This window comes from Solea solea, chromosome 19, assembly GCF_958295425.1.
Source record: "Solea solea chromosome 19, fSolSol10.1, whole genome shotgun sequence".
Classification (NCBI taxonomy): Eukaryota; Metazoa; Chordata; class Actinopteri; order Pleuronectiformes; family Soleidae; genus Solea; species Solea solea.
The window spans coordinates 6,887,947-6,903,120 of NC_081152.1; positions in this window are offsets into that span (position 1 = coordinate 6,887,947).

Genomic DNA, 15,174 nt, shown 5'->3' on the forward strand with positions numbered 1-15,174 from the left:
CTTGTTTGTCCCTGGGAAGTCTAATGTGAAAAATTGAATATATTTTTTCTTTATTTCTGTTTTAAAGCTTCCTTTATTTAATGAGGCTCCAAGGTCTATAGTTGAGTGTGGAAAGTGGAGAATGAGAGATGAAAAGAGGAATGTGGTGAGAGGTGGCTTGTCTAATTCACCATTAAACTGCAATTGTCTCTCTGTGCGATCAATGGGGTGGCCTTGCTGTGAAGTAAAATAAATTATAACAGGGAGAATTAGGGAGATGAAGAGAGAGCAGAAAAACGGTCTGATTGACTATAGAGATGGATCGTTTGCCTTTCGCCCCGCGTGGTTCCATTTCTTATATATAGTATGAACACTGAAAATCTACTAACGTGCAAGAAGGGCTTGGGCAATGATTCAATACCAATATAAATCGTGATAAACATTTTTTCAGTATCAGTATAACAAAGGTTCATTACATAGATATAACGTTCATGCATATTTGCTAGTGTTTTATCTGAAATTGGTGAACTCTCTTTATTAGTGTTTGACATTTTCTGTATCTGGTTTCTTCTACTTATAATCAAGAGCTAAAGTCAATCTTTAACGATCACAAATTTTGGCTAAAAATCAAGTCAAAATTGATAATTAAAAATGTACTCATATTAAATGTGACTTCTCTCTTTACTGTATGGTACAACATTGTAAATAGATGTTACTATTACAGGGCAGCTTCTCTAATTAAAGTGTAGTATCAAAATAAAAACTTGTCGACATTCAAATTTCAATGACAATTTAAGGCGGGATGGATTGTAAAATTCTGTACATCATCTTTTGTTTCTTCACCAACAACAGTCATACGACAAATATGTAAATAAAAGCGGGTCATGGTGGGTCACAGATGTTTTCGCTAAATGACCCCAGAAAAGACCAAACTAAAATACGTCAAGATGTTTGTTTGAGACAGCTGCAAACAGTTTGGAGCATGACTGAAAACACAAGTACCCACAGAAAGTTTTCAGAAGGAGAAATTCCACTGCTCAATAAACCCAGTTGTTCAGCAGGTTGACGGAATAAAGACTTCTTGCCGCCACCTGCCCGTCTGTGTGCTGTTGCTATATACACACAAACACTCCCTGAGTCAGGTCTGATATTATTGCTTGGCAGAGCATGTTTTTTAGGTGAAGGATGTGGTAAACAAGTAATACATAGTGACATTGTCTCTACGGTTCATGAAGACCAAACACATCAAACAGACACAACAACAAAAATAACCAAAAGTTACACAATGTAGTGTCAAAATGTCTGAACTTTTTTTTGCTTATTTTAACCATAAAAGGGTCAGAAAATGTCCGGCGAGTAAGTGTTTTTGCCTCATTATTCCAGAATAAGTCAATATCTGGCAGTTATTTACAATTTATAATTCTTATATATAATTGTCTAAAAACAGGACAAAAAAATGGAAACTATGTAAAGGCGTTTTTCCAACTCTCTCCTCTCTGTTGGCAAAGATGCTGATTCGCCGGCTTCCTGCAACAGTGCGGATGAAATTACCGTAATGACCACTTTGACGTGCAACTGCTCAGCTTTCAGAAACCGTTGTGTAACTACGGTGATGCAAAGTGTGCTTGCACAAATGTGTGATCTGTGCATTTACGCTCTGTGCTAAAGGGTTTAAGTAGAAGTAAAACACCAAATTTTACTACTTGAAAAGTACAAATACACAAAACCACTCGGCTACAAAAATGCTAACTAACTGTAAATTATTTCTTTTGAGCATTGGATAGCCACAGTGTATAGGGAAAGAAACTGGAGCCTCTACTGGACACACTGAGGTTTGGTACGTGTTAACAAAGGGACTTTCCAGGTTGTGATTATCTCTAAAGGGAAGAGTCTGATCCTCCCAAAGAGGTTAATTAAAAAAGTCATAGGGGCTGAGCAGAGAAGTGTCTCCATCACTGCTGTGAACTCCTGTGACCCTTCCATCCTCTCACACAGACACAGCCATCCATCACGGCTGATTTCTGGCCTGTCTGGCTCCTGCTGGTGCCACTGAAATCCCATAGTGACTAAAAACACAGAAGTCTATGTGGCAGCACCACACGTCTGACAAGCAATGAGGGGGTAAAAAAAAATGTAAAAAATGAACCACAGTCAAGACATCCGTGGCTGAAGTCCCTCAGGTACTGAAACCTTTTCTCCTTTTCAAGATAACGCCTCCAACTTACACCCAGTGCAACACATCACGAGGCATGATGCAAGTGTTGTTGTTTTTGCAAGCTTCAGCTTCAAACGCAGTTGTCATTTATTCATCCAGAGCCCTCGCAAATGAGTGTCCATACGTGAATACGCCAATAACTAAGGAGTGGTGAGGCAGGAGAAATCCACTGAACATCACAAACCTGGTGTGAAGTCAGTGTCTATTTTAAGCGCACACTGACAAGATAATGATCCAAACCTATAGGAGCATTGTACAACTTTCACACACACACTGTGAAGCGCTCCCACACTTTGCACGTATGTTTCCTGTGCAGGACGCAGGGCCGGCCCTGTGCATTTTGCTGCCGTAGGCAAGATGGGGATTTGGTGCCCCTCCTCCCATCTCTTCTATATACTGTCACACGGTTTCTAGAAATGAACATTTCGTTAAAAAAAAAGCTTGTTTCCCATGAAAAACAGAAATACATATAAGATATGCTGACCACAGTGAGACTAACACATTGACAAACAAGTAATAAAATACACTATAAGTATAAATTTGCAAAAAAAGAAAGAAAAGATAGTAATAAATAATAGCAAAATGGTAATGAAGGTAATATAAAATAAACAAAACACTCTTACTTGACAGAAGGAAGGGCAGGGAAGGGACAGAAGATGCTTTTTGGAGAGCTGGGTTTTCAAGAGTCTCTTGAAGATAGACAGGGACGCCCCTGTTCTCGTAGCGCTCCGTAGGTCATTGTCTTGCATATTTTCCTCTTGGCTGTGCTGCGCCAACACCACACTCCCCTCTATGTTGTGGCTGTCAGGTAGAGTTTAGAATCTCTGCCCGAGCCCGTACAATGACTGTGTCTGACAGTCCTAAAAAGTCACCACTGCATTTTCAGAACAACACATCACCTTGTGCTCTCTCGACTCTTCTGTGACTCGCAGCGCTGATGCTCGTAAAATCCGCTCACTCTCGTCTCTCGCTCTCTCCAAACATTGGTGGGGACACAGGTTTGTCCATATGCACAAACCTGCACTATTGGGTATAACGGCCCGGGATCAGGCTCATAATTACAGTTAATGGGTCGGGTCTGTTCTAAACTCCACCGTGTGACAGATCCACAATGACAGATGACCACCTAGTGGCCGGCCTGAGACTTGCAACCAGCTCCTACTGCGCTGACTATAAATAAACTAGCTTCCTCTTCCCACTGCCAGAGCACCAAGGTAGAAAAATGCATAAATTGCCACGTTTCAGCAACTCACAAAATACTTTTTTTTAAATTATATCTGGATGTGTCGGTTTCTTGTGTACATTGTAATTACGCCATTGAAAAGTTGTCGGCAAGTGACAAGCGATGACTACGTGAACCAGTAGATCTCGACAGACTGGAAAACTTTAAAGTAGATAGTCGTAAAGGTTGGGCACCCCTGATGTACAGTAAATATAGATATATACATATTTCTTTCTCTGTGGTCTTAGCACCCTCAGTAGATGGTACCCTCGACAACTGCCTGTAATCGCCATAAAGCTGGCTCTAAGAGGATGCATTTTCTTTCACTAAAAGCAGTTTTTACATTAGCAGTCGACCAAGCTGCAGGTACACTGGGCTTTTAAAAGCAGTGGGAGATGCCGGTCTGATTGTATGTTGCATCTAAAAGACACCTGTCATTAGGACTATAAAGGACAATATTTTCAACCCGTGTATGTATGTGGCACAACAAGCCTTTTCCCTGCAGAAGCATAAGTGGATTGAAGTGGACACAACGTAAATGCTTTGCCCGGTTTGACATGACTACAAAACCAGGAAAATTTAACTGAACTGACTGCCATGTTGTCCAGAAGTAAAAAAAAAAGAAAAATATGGCACAAGAAGAGTATTTATGTTTGCAACATCAGAACACTGTTCATATCATAAATCATGGGTGAGCTCAGTGCTTGCCTTAAAAAAAGAAGAAAGCAGCATTTTTGAGCATTGCCTTTCCGGCCACGGCATGCAATAATCAGCCAACATCAATGAGAAAATCCCCACAATCCCGGCTTAGAGGACAGATTTGTCATACCCATTTCCCCAGGTTTAAGCGGTGAGGACAAAGACCTGATCATGTGCAAAGAGGGGAAACGCAGGGAGAGACAAAGAAAGGATACAAAGAAAGAAAGACAAATGAGCCTGCTTTGTTTGATTGGAGTTTGGAGCAGTCTTACTGGAAATGTTTCATAAATCTTTTCCCGTGGAGTTCGCCTGCAGTGGCTGGAGGCTTAAATCACATCGCGCTTGATTGTTTGAGAGGGAGAAGCTGATCCCAAGCACAGGGCCACCTCCATGACACAAAAAAGTTGCTTCCTTATTACACTTCCCTCACCGAACCGTCTGCTGATGCAGGTAGAATAAGCTCTTTCCTTCTCCATTCTCAAGCTGAGTGCACCAAATTTCGGAGAAGGGAGAAGCATAATAACTTCAGACTCTCAAGTTAGAGTGCCTGGAGGCAATAAAGAAGAGGATGAACAGTGGAGACTTGATGGAAGAAGAGTGTTTGCACATATGTTTGAAAGGAGGGTTACATCTGCACTTGACTGTATTACTTCTTCACTTAGATTTCACAAATCCTCCTATTCCTTCTGAATACTTTCCAAAGGGATGCTATGATTGGTTACTCTCACATTCAAGTCACCAATCATCACCAGCAGTGATTCAGTAATTAAATGAATCACACGGACGCACACGCAATTCTGGAGAGGGAACAAAATCATGAAACCTGAGTCGTGCACTTAAATTCATGATTCAGTTCAGTAGACGCTCTGTCTGCAATGGAGGCAAGGTCACTTTGAAAAAACACGGAACCAGGACAAAAAAAAGCAGTTATTGATTCAACTTTTGAGTCTGGTGTGTGTCTGAGAGGATTGCTTTGTTTCCACCAGTGCGACTCGCCTCGGCACGGTTACTTTGCGTTGCCATAAGCGATACGACCTGGTGCTTTTTTAGTACCTGCTCAGGTATCAGCTGATCCGATACTATGCATGACGTCGTCAGTGTAGATCAGTTAAAAAGACTTAACAATCCTTTAATCTCCAACATTTAGCAAGGAACTGTCTAAACGTCTCGTGTATTTAGCGACAGCACTGCTGAAAGCCTGCGATTGCGAGCGGCGAACTGCATCCAAACATCCTGTCGCTGTATTTGGTGACTGTGTCAGAGTCTGTGCTCCGGTCATGGACGAAGTACTGAACAAATGTTATTTAATTAACTGATTCTGATGATTCAGTACACTGAAAACGACTGCTTTGCAAGTCACTAGTCACTAGTTTGTGTCACGGCAGTTTCAGGGGCCGTCCACACGGAAACAATACAAAGCGTAAACTTAAACAGACATTATTTCCCTTTCTTTACCCCGGCTCGGTCTCCTTTTCTGTTATTATGCGTACAATGTCTTCTTTTCTGTTTTTTGGTGTCATTTTACAGCGTAACTGCAGTGCTGGCACATGAACTACAGCCTTGTTTACGTTTCGTGCCGTGGCCTCCTGCAGCTGTGCTGTGATGACTCCGCCCACATTGAGGAGGTACTATATTGTAATGGGAAACCAACCAAACCGCGTGGAGCCGAGGCGAGGCTGTCAAGGCCGTAACGCACTCAAACACAGCGTGGACCCAAACGCACAAGGCGGAGGGAGAGATCTCAGTTCTTCAAGCAAAGTCGAGAGTGAGCCATGCACATGGGAACAAGAGGACGCAGACGTGGAAATCCAAAAGGGGAACGTGAGGTGCAGGACAGGGCACGCGCACTGGCACAAGTCAAGGAGGAGGAGGGTGGAGCATGAACTGATCAACAACAGGTGCAGACAATCAGGGAATCCACAAGACTAGACAAGACGGATGAAGGAAGCAGACAGGAAGACCGAAAAACCCTTCACCAAAATAAAACCAGCAGTACACATAAACTAAACTAACTGACGCAGACTTTTAACACAACACGGGACATGACAGAGGCGAGCCGAGGCGGTACTTTATAGAGGAAGAACGCCATTTGTCTGCATCAATGCCAGACTCTCAACAGATCATCAGAAAGTGGCATCATGGAAATGCAGGATTCCCCATGAAAAGGGCAGCCAGAGGCGTGCTCCCGGCAACCTTTTGCATACCGCACCTAATCAGCTGAGCGACTGCATTCACTCCTATTTGCCCCGTTATGAGTCACCCCTAAATCTCCAACCACTTCATCTAATCTCTCCGCCTCCCCCTTCACTCACCCGCGGTAAAGAAAGCAGCCGCTTCTTTCCTGTATTAATTGTTTTCCACCTAGGCCTTGTTCTGTTCCGCTCACCTTATTATTCAGACCTTCACTGCCAGCCAGCTGATAACCTCCAACTGCTGTGAGCAATTAACAAGAGTTCATCTGCTGTACAGAGTCCAGAAGGAGGAATCCCTTTAGAGCCAGTGGAGAGCCAGTGAGGGGAAGGTTAGGAAAGAACACGGTGGGAAATAACATTAGAGATAGATGGTCATTCAAATGGAAATCGATGCTAATGGATGGCTTGCTTTGTGTAGTGTGGTGATAAGGAAATGGCCAGCTTAAGAGAGGATGCTGCTCTGATCTGCATGTTTTTGTGTGTGTGTGTGTGTGTGTGACCAGAAACTGATAAGAATGTTTGGTATCAGGGAGGGACAACACTGCAAGACAATCTGCAGGGTACAGCAAACGCAGGTATCCTGACCTATTAGAGTGTTCTAGTGCTAAAGACCAAGTCAATATCCAGGGTGTTGTATTGATTGAGCTACTGTGACTGATTTGCTGTGGTTTAGGTGACGGAGCCAATACAGATGAGGTGTTAATAAAAACAATCTTTGTCATTTTTTAACCTTTTGTTCATAAATGGCCTGCGGAGCATCCTTGAGTACGCCACAGAAAGTGCACTTTCCTAGGTAGTGCTAAAATTAAAAACGCCAAACCAAACATTCAGCAAGGTGCGGACAAAATGTTCCTTATTTTACACATTTCACATCATTAACGCCTCTGAGTCAGTCTCAGCATGTATTTTTTTTAAAGCTATTACTTTTACTTTTAATTGGTTAAAGGTTGCTTTTTCATTAACAAAGCAAACACTTCCGACCGCAGATCTTTAATAACCAGGCGGCAGGACGCACATTTTACAACTACAAGTGATGTTCCTATTGAGAAGTACAACATTAGGTGTTGCTGGTAATCATAAATGCCCTGAGGAACCAGGCAAAGACAGGTGTGCATCAAGAGGAGGTGGTGGGGGATGGTTGTTTTCCACAATGCTAATTAAAGTGGGAAGGTGTGTAAAAAAAAGTAATTACTACAAATAAGCAGAAAATCCCTGTTGGTTTCAAGTATTTTGCAGGTTGCAAATATTTTGTCTGTTTATCTGCACGTATAGTACAATATTACTTAGCCTCTGCAGTTTCACATGTGCTACAGTGTGAGCGTGGTTGGGTGGGGTAGAAGTTTACAGCAGATAACAATAGAAGCAGGAAAGGCAGAGATCAAACGATTTTATTTCTGTTGTAACTGGGAGACGGTGTCTCACGTGGGATTACTGCTCCAGATTCTGATATCCATTTTCCCTTTGTTTTCTCTCTTGGCCCTTTGAAATATTTAGCCAGAATCCCAGATGAACACGTACACATATTAAATGTGTGTGCGCATTTACAATCATTGTGCGCCCTCCAGCATCAATCATCAACCGTGCACTCAACATCTGGATGTGGGCAGTCCTTCCCTCAGGACAAGAACACTTCAGGTTCCTCCATTTTAGCACGGATCTCAGCCTGAGGGGAATGCTTCCCCCACGTCAGACCTGGACCCTCATTTTTGTTTTACCACTGTAGGCTTCACTGTGGCGCAACAACAACCTCAATCGATCTCTTTATCTCTGTATTTATCACTTTCTCTGTTAGACCAGTGCTACTATAATGTTTTCCCAGTGGTTGGACTTTTGCCTGCCTCTCCTAATAGTTTGCTCTCCTGCACATGTTGACAGTAGTGAAAAATGTGCGACGTTATACCTTTTAAAAGGTGGATATATATATCATAAAATGTTGGGGAAAATAGGTCAAATACTCTATTATTACAGGCAAACAGTCACATAGGATAGGTTATGTATGACCTTCCACGCGACTACATACAGCGTAATGATAGATTATTCCATGACATCGCCACTGTAGCTCCACAGCCACCAGATTTGGCATTTAACCTCGGCAGAGTGCACCCTCCAAGAATCTCTTTGCAATCTGTAGCACCTTGTTAGTGCACACACACACACCATATGAGGCCAGTTGTATTAGTTATTCAAATGCATGTCTCGTTATCCATATAGATGAAAGAGGGACTGGAACAGCAGATGGCCAGGGGAAGAGGGAGTCACAAACGCAAAATCCTCCTCCAGGAATGATTCAGGATCACATTCATTGCTTGCGCACACCTGGAGACTCACAGGCGACACTCATCTCTGCCACCAAATATTTCACCAGTTTCCAAATCAGCGCCATGCTTTTGAGATGTTGTGGCAGGAGGCCAGTCAGCCCGATTGTGTGTAAAAGTTGCATGGGAATTGCCAGCGGAAGATTAAACCTCGGCTCTCTTTTCAGGTTCCGTGCTGGGTCTCTGTTGTTCTGATATGTTTTGAAGAGAATCAGTAACGTGACTATTTTCACAGGTACAGAGCTTCGAAAAAACGTGAATTATACAGAGAGTACGAAGCGTGCCCTGCTGGGTTTGAAAATATTTCATGAAATATTTGCACACGCACATTTGCATACATCAGAGGATTTATCTTCTAACGGATAGCATTTGCCGAGTTAATTGATCATATATTTGTAAACACAACATCCTCAGGTGAAACAAGCCACACACATAAACAAAACACCTAGACTGTAATGAACCAATAATTGTAAACATTAATAGGCTATTTGTTTTAAATGAGCACCTAATATGAATAGATAGATTTTTATTTCTGTCAAAAAAAAAGTAATTTCACCACTCACGAAAAACCCCCCTGCCGATCAGTCTTTTTGAAGACTGATGGTCATAAATTGTTTATTAATCCTGTATAAGACATTAGGTAAGATATGCTCTTAGCTGGAAAATAGATCCATTACTGTGTAACTGCATGCAAGGTAGTGGGGAAAAACCCTTAAAAGGTTTTCCTATTGCATCAGTTAGCTTTATATTAGTAGGAGCTGCCTAGTGTGTGTGTATGTGTGTGTGTGTGAGAGAGAAAGAGACTAGCAGGAGCAAACAAGACAGTCTTGAGCTGGAGATAAAAATCCAGGTTAGGTGAATGGTATCCTTAAGATTTTTTCCTCCATTTTCTGTGTGACCGTTTTACCCTGTTTGTGCCGCGGCCCGGTGGCCTGCTTCTCCCGACCTGACACGACGAAGACAGACGAGCTGCTGTGAGATGTGCACTCTCTGCTCTGTTCTGTCCAATTTTTCCTCACCGAGGCTTTCACCTGACTGTTACACACCTGCGTGGTCCACATTAAAGAACACGCTGGCTGCTCTACGCTCTTGGATAGCCTTGAATTTCTGTGCACGCTGGGATGAGACAAAAAAAATCACACGACCAGCGAGTGCAGACTTGATGATCCAGTTGCACACATAATCCTTTTTTTTCCCTGTACATGTGTCTGCCTACATCTGGCAGTGCGGATCTAAAAAAGATGCTCTCTGATAAAGATATTTCAGGTGAGCGCACGTGAAAGGAAAGGATAGCATGTATAGTCGCGTAATCAGTCATATTTCAATTTGATCAAGCTCCATGTGTTATTAATGCCTACGATAATCAACCTATAATGTAGGCTACATAATGAATTAATGTAAATCGTTGGCTTTGAGTAATGGTCTGAGGATGTGCTTCGAACTCTACGGAAGTCGCTGGGCACCAAGTATAGCATTTGATTCATGTGTTTGGCCTACTCCAAGCCCATTGGGACTGACTACAGAGGACCATTAGTTTTGTTGTCATTGCTAACTGCATCACACGAGAGACTTTGCAACATGGAGAGAATATTGCTTTTCCAATTTCACTCCCTTTTCGATATATATGAACTCCCGATATACAATGAGCCCATTGATTTCCACTCAAACCATAAAATAATCTGGAAAACCGCAGTAAGGACAAATTGAAAACTGAACATATCAAAGTGTGGTTCATTTTCCCTCCCAGCTCATTCACATCTGTCCATCAGTGACTCATCCCATCCACTCAATCTCATCACTTGTCAAAACATTTTGCTGACTGCAGTGCTCTGGGTAATAACCATTGTGGAGTGATGCAGTTAATAATATCAAGTAGACTTGAGAATTCCTGCCACCGCCTCTTCATACGTATTGAAAATCAATGTGTGTAATAATGAAAACTTATTGCCACTCCTGGTGCACTTCTATACAGAGTAGAACAAATGAACTGACCCAGTGTCAAACCTATCGGTGATCCTTTATGACACCTGAACAGATTTGACCGCTCACTCACTGTTTACTGAACCTCCGCAAAATCAAACATGATCCAATCGAGGTTATTTCACTGATTTTCTTTTCTTTTGTCAAAGTTTTCCAAAAGGAAAAAGAAACAAACTTTCAAAAATCCTTTTTTGTTTTTTTTTTCAAAGCTTGATGGGATTGAAAAAAAAAAAAAGTATGAAAACTACACAAACACTGACATGGATTTCATCTTTCTTGTCACACATAAAGTAAAAGAAGTTTCACAGCTTCTTGAACAGAACAAAAATCCTTGTAGCAAATATCATGACATAAAGCGAGAATAAAATCACTATCCAAGTGAAAATTAAAGATGGCATTACTCCCTGACTGGTCTATAATAGGGTTTTTATGTGCAGCCATATAGAAAAACGAAAATGTAGTAATCGGTGAAAAAAGGAGAAAGGGGAGGAAAAATTACAAAGCGCCTCCAAGGGCCTGTCTCGTTATTATTAGTTTTAGATGAAAAACACAAACTCAACCCAAGAGGCAGCACTATGCAGCAGGCAGGCGTTCGCTGACATTTGAAGAGGTGGCAGATCTGAAGTGAGCAGCTGCAGAACATTACTCCATGAACAAAAGAAGTTAGCAAATCCTGGCTGTGACAATGCTTTCTCCCCCTGCTCTTCCCTGTGTTATGAAAGCAACTGACCAATGACATCGTCTCCTGTAATCTGTACTTTATAATTCATAATAAAAGCTGCAACATTATCTGTAAATCTTTCTCAATTCTGTTTAAATAAATACAAATCCTACTTGTCACTCAAGTTTTTTTTTTGTTTCCAAACAAAACCACAGAATGATTTTACACCTATATAACTCCAGTATAGCTCACTGTGCAGATTTGTGAGTTAACTGAAATTCATAAAAGGCATTTCAAGTTTTGAAAAAACTTAAAATTAAGGTAGGTATGAAGAGATGACGGACACTTGGCCCAACTGGGGACATACGTCGCCAAAGTTGTGTCAATCCGAGCGCTACACCTGGAGGAACACACAGGTCAGCAACGACAGAGAAACGAGGGTGTTAGTAGACAGTTTCACAAAATAATCTTAAATCAGAGGGAAAAAAGAGCAAATAATAGTGAGACTGCAGATTGTAACAAATGCAGGACCTCACTCACCCTTTAATAGCATTGAATAGCGGTTGTTTTCCATGTACTGAATCATTAGAATCGGTTAATTAAAAACATTAGTTCAGTACGTCCTGCATAACCGGAGCGCAAACACGGTCTGACACAGTCACTGGACTTGAACGGGTTGTGATTCATCTCGCGATTGCCAGCTTTTGGCAGTGTGTTCGTCAAATACTGTACATCAGACTCCTCTGTTAGATTTAGTACATTTCCTTGCTTTAATGTTGTACATCAGTGCACGTTTTCAGTCTTTTTTAACTGATCTACAGTTCGGCATCGTGTGGTTTGATTGCCGGAGGATATCTTGCTCATGACTCTTCCAGTGACGACATTCTCTGCCCAATCAGTGGCCGGGGCAGTCTGTCAATGTCACGCTTTAGTATCGGCTCAGCTTGCTTGGAATCTCACCAGAGCAGATACTAAAAAAGTATCTTATCATAGTCGATCTACAGCCAGGTCTACCCTACTCCTGCGCACTTGAAAAAAAAAAGGTGTGTGTGTACAAGTACCCCAGTTCGGGAATCACTGATGTGTCACATCTCAAGCTCATTATTGACCAGTCTGCTTGTCAACTCGAGACTAACGTAAGCCATTCATCTGCTGAAATATTCAAAATGCATCCCGGTTTCTGCTTCCAGGATTCTGTACTTGCCTCATCACCTGCCTGCCAAGCCATAGCCTTGCAAATCACCTGCCTGCTGCTCACCTCACTTCTAAACACGATATCCTTAACAGACCTGTATTCACCTTATTTGCTGACACAGTCTGCGTTTGCTTTGTTCATGACACACACACAAAAAAAAATGTCCATCAAGAAAATAAGCATCTTGGAATCATTGCTATCCTCAAAATAACAAACGCCCTCATTAAGTTTTTGATTATTAAACAGAAATCCACTGTGTAGTCCATAAATCAGCACACAGACCACAGCCTCAGTCTCAGATCCCAGATAGGTTGTTTTGCTGAGCTCTGTGCAGCAGCACGGCACTGGCTGCATACTAAGTGGTCAGCAGACATTTTGTAAGCATATATTGTTTCATCAGAATGAGACAAACAAAAGCAGGCAAAGACATGCCGACTCATCTTTAAAAAAGAAGTTCTGCAAGACTGACAGCACAGCAATCCTCCGCTCCTCCACTCGTGTCAATCTCCCCGCTGTTAACACATCGTCAACTGTTATTTTAGCCAATACAAGAAGACAAGTTTATTTTAGCCACTTCCTTATGAATAACACTTACTCACAGGAGAGAAAAAGGGTGAGAATAAATTTGCAATTGATGGTAATCCTGCAGCATCCATCGTCATACTGTTGGTTGTCACTTAAAATGCAGAATGGACGCAGAAAGCAGAGGCATAAAGAAAAGAAATTGGATGTTTTAGCTAAATGTGCCGGAGCTTTTCAATCTTTATTCATTCAGTCGGAGAAGTTTCTCTGATAGCCAATCTCTCTTTTGCAGGAATGTCCAGACACTCAAGCAGATTCACGCATACATTTTGGACTCTAAAAATCCTTAACCTTCAAAAAGTGAAAGCACTTGAAAGAGACAAGTAGAGGCTATGAAGATGATTTAATAAAAATGACAGACTGGCAGATACTTTGGTTCAAACTCAAAGGGAAGTTCAGACTAAAAAAAAAATACTGTGAGAAGCTGGAAGAGACCAGAAGCACAGATAAATGCTAGTGACGTACATCAAGGAGGGGGCAGACGCTCATAAACATGGGAAAACAGACGTTGACAGGAAATATAAAACTAGAGACAACACAAGGTAGGAGATTAAAATACAATACAAATAATTAGGGATCAAAAAAAGTCAAAAGACTCGCTAAAAAAGGTTTCTGGGGACAGATCTTTATGCTTCCTGACTGAATTAGAAAAGCACTTTGTTAGGCAGTTGAGGACCAGGTATCTGCAGAGATAAGCAGTGTTTTCATGCTTCACTTGGAGGTCAAAGTTCAAGAACGCAGTCTGCGTCAGTCCTTAATTAAAAAAGTTAAAAGATAAAAGATAAGAGAAGAAAAGCCATGGCCTTGCTCCTTAACGGTAGAGTGTGGAGCGCAAATGGAACCCAGAGAAGATGCTTAGAAAGGTTAAATGCCCCCTACAGGCAAAGTTGATTAGGCATTGATTGCTGTAACGTTTGGACAGCTTAACAATAATGTTCATGCATGTGTAATGCAAAACATGAGGCCGTTTGACTCTTAAGTTATCCGGTCTTGTCAGACTGCAACATTTTGTTCATTTGCAAACACACCAGACAAGTGTAGTTAGGATATTTTTATGACTGTCCTGTCCAGATCTACAGATGGCAGGGTGGTCGTTACAAAGAAAATCCAAACTCAAAATACATTTGGGGGGGGGGGGGACAATGAGTCCAGAACAGCAGGAAGATGAAGGGAAAACAGTCCACGGAGAAACACAACTACAATATAAATACAAACCATTCCAAAACAAATCTTAAGAATCAGCAATTGGAAAACAAACAAAAAAAAATAAATCCAAAATGAGAATGCAGCAGAGAAAACTCAAAAAGTTCACGGCCAGATAGCAAAGCATGACTCAGACAATCAAAACAACTTAGTCACCTTGAACTGTGGGAAAAGTAACCCCAACCCTAACCCCTGCAGTCATGTTGTGTGCAGCTCAGGAGGGACATTCATTTGAAGCAATTACATCCCTCTGAAAAACAACATTGTCAGGAGGATGATAGTGTTCACGTCACCGTCCACAGGAAGAGCACTGAGGTGAGCTATAGAGGACGACAGAAAACGGGGCATTCAGTTACTAAAGGACGGCTCTCCTTTAGTAACAGCGAGGCACAGCGGCGTCATTTGTCCGTCTGTAAGTGCACAGCACACCACGCAAATGTCTTCGCAAATGAAATAAGACTGAAAAAAAAATAATAATACATGAAATTCTCACTCATTTCAACTGACAATCAGCACAAGCCAAACTGAAGGGCTCTTTCAGTCCTTTCAGTTTCATGTTAGTTGACAGAGGGGAACCGAAATTACAAGTTCAATTTGTCTAAGTCTAATTTGACAAAATGACTCCAGTTTTCCTGCATTACCTGCAGGAATGTTTCCCCATTATTCTCAGAAAAGGTTATTGGCCAAGTTGGTCAATTTTAATATATTCATTCAGAGTTCTCTAAAGTAGACTCAACTTCATTTCAGCAGCACTGACCCCCCCTTTAATTTGTACAGAATTATTCTCTTCTTCCATTTGCTCATGGCTGATTTCTCTAATTGATTTTACATTTTCTTTTCTTTTCTTATCTTTTTTTTTTTGCACTGTAGCTGTTCTTCTTTTGTCATTGAGTTTTCCTTGGGCAGCCTCCTCCCCCCACCAAAATGTAAG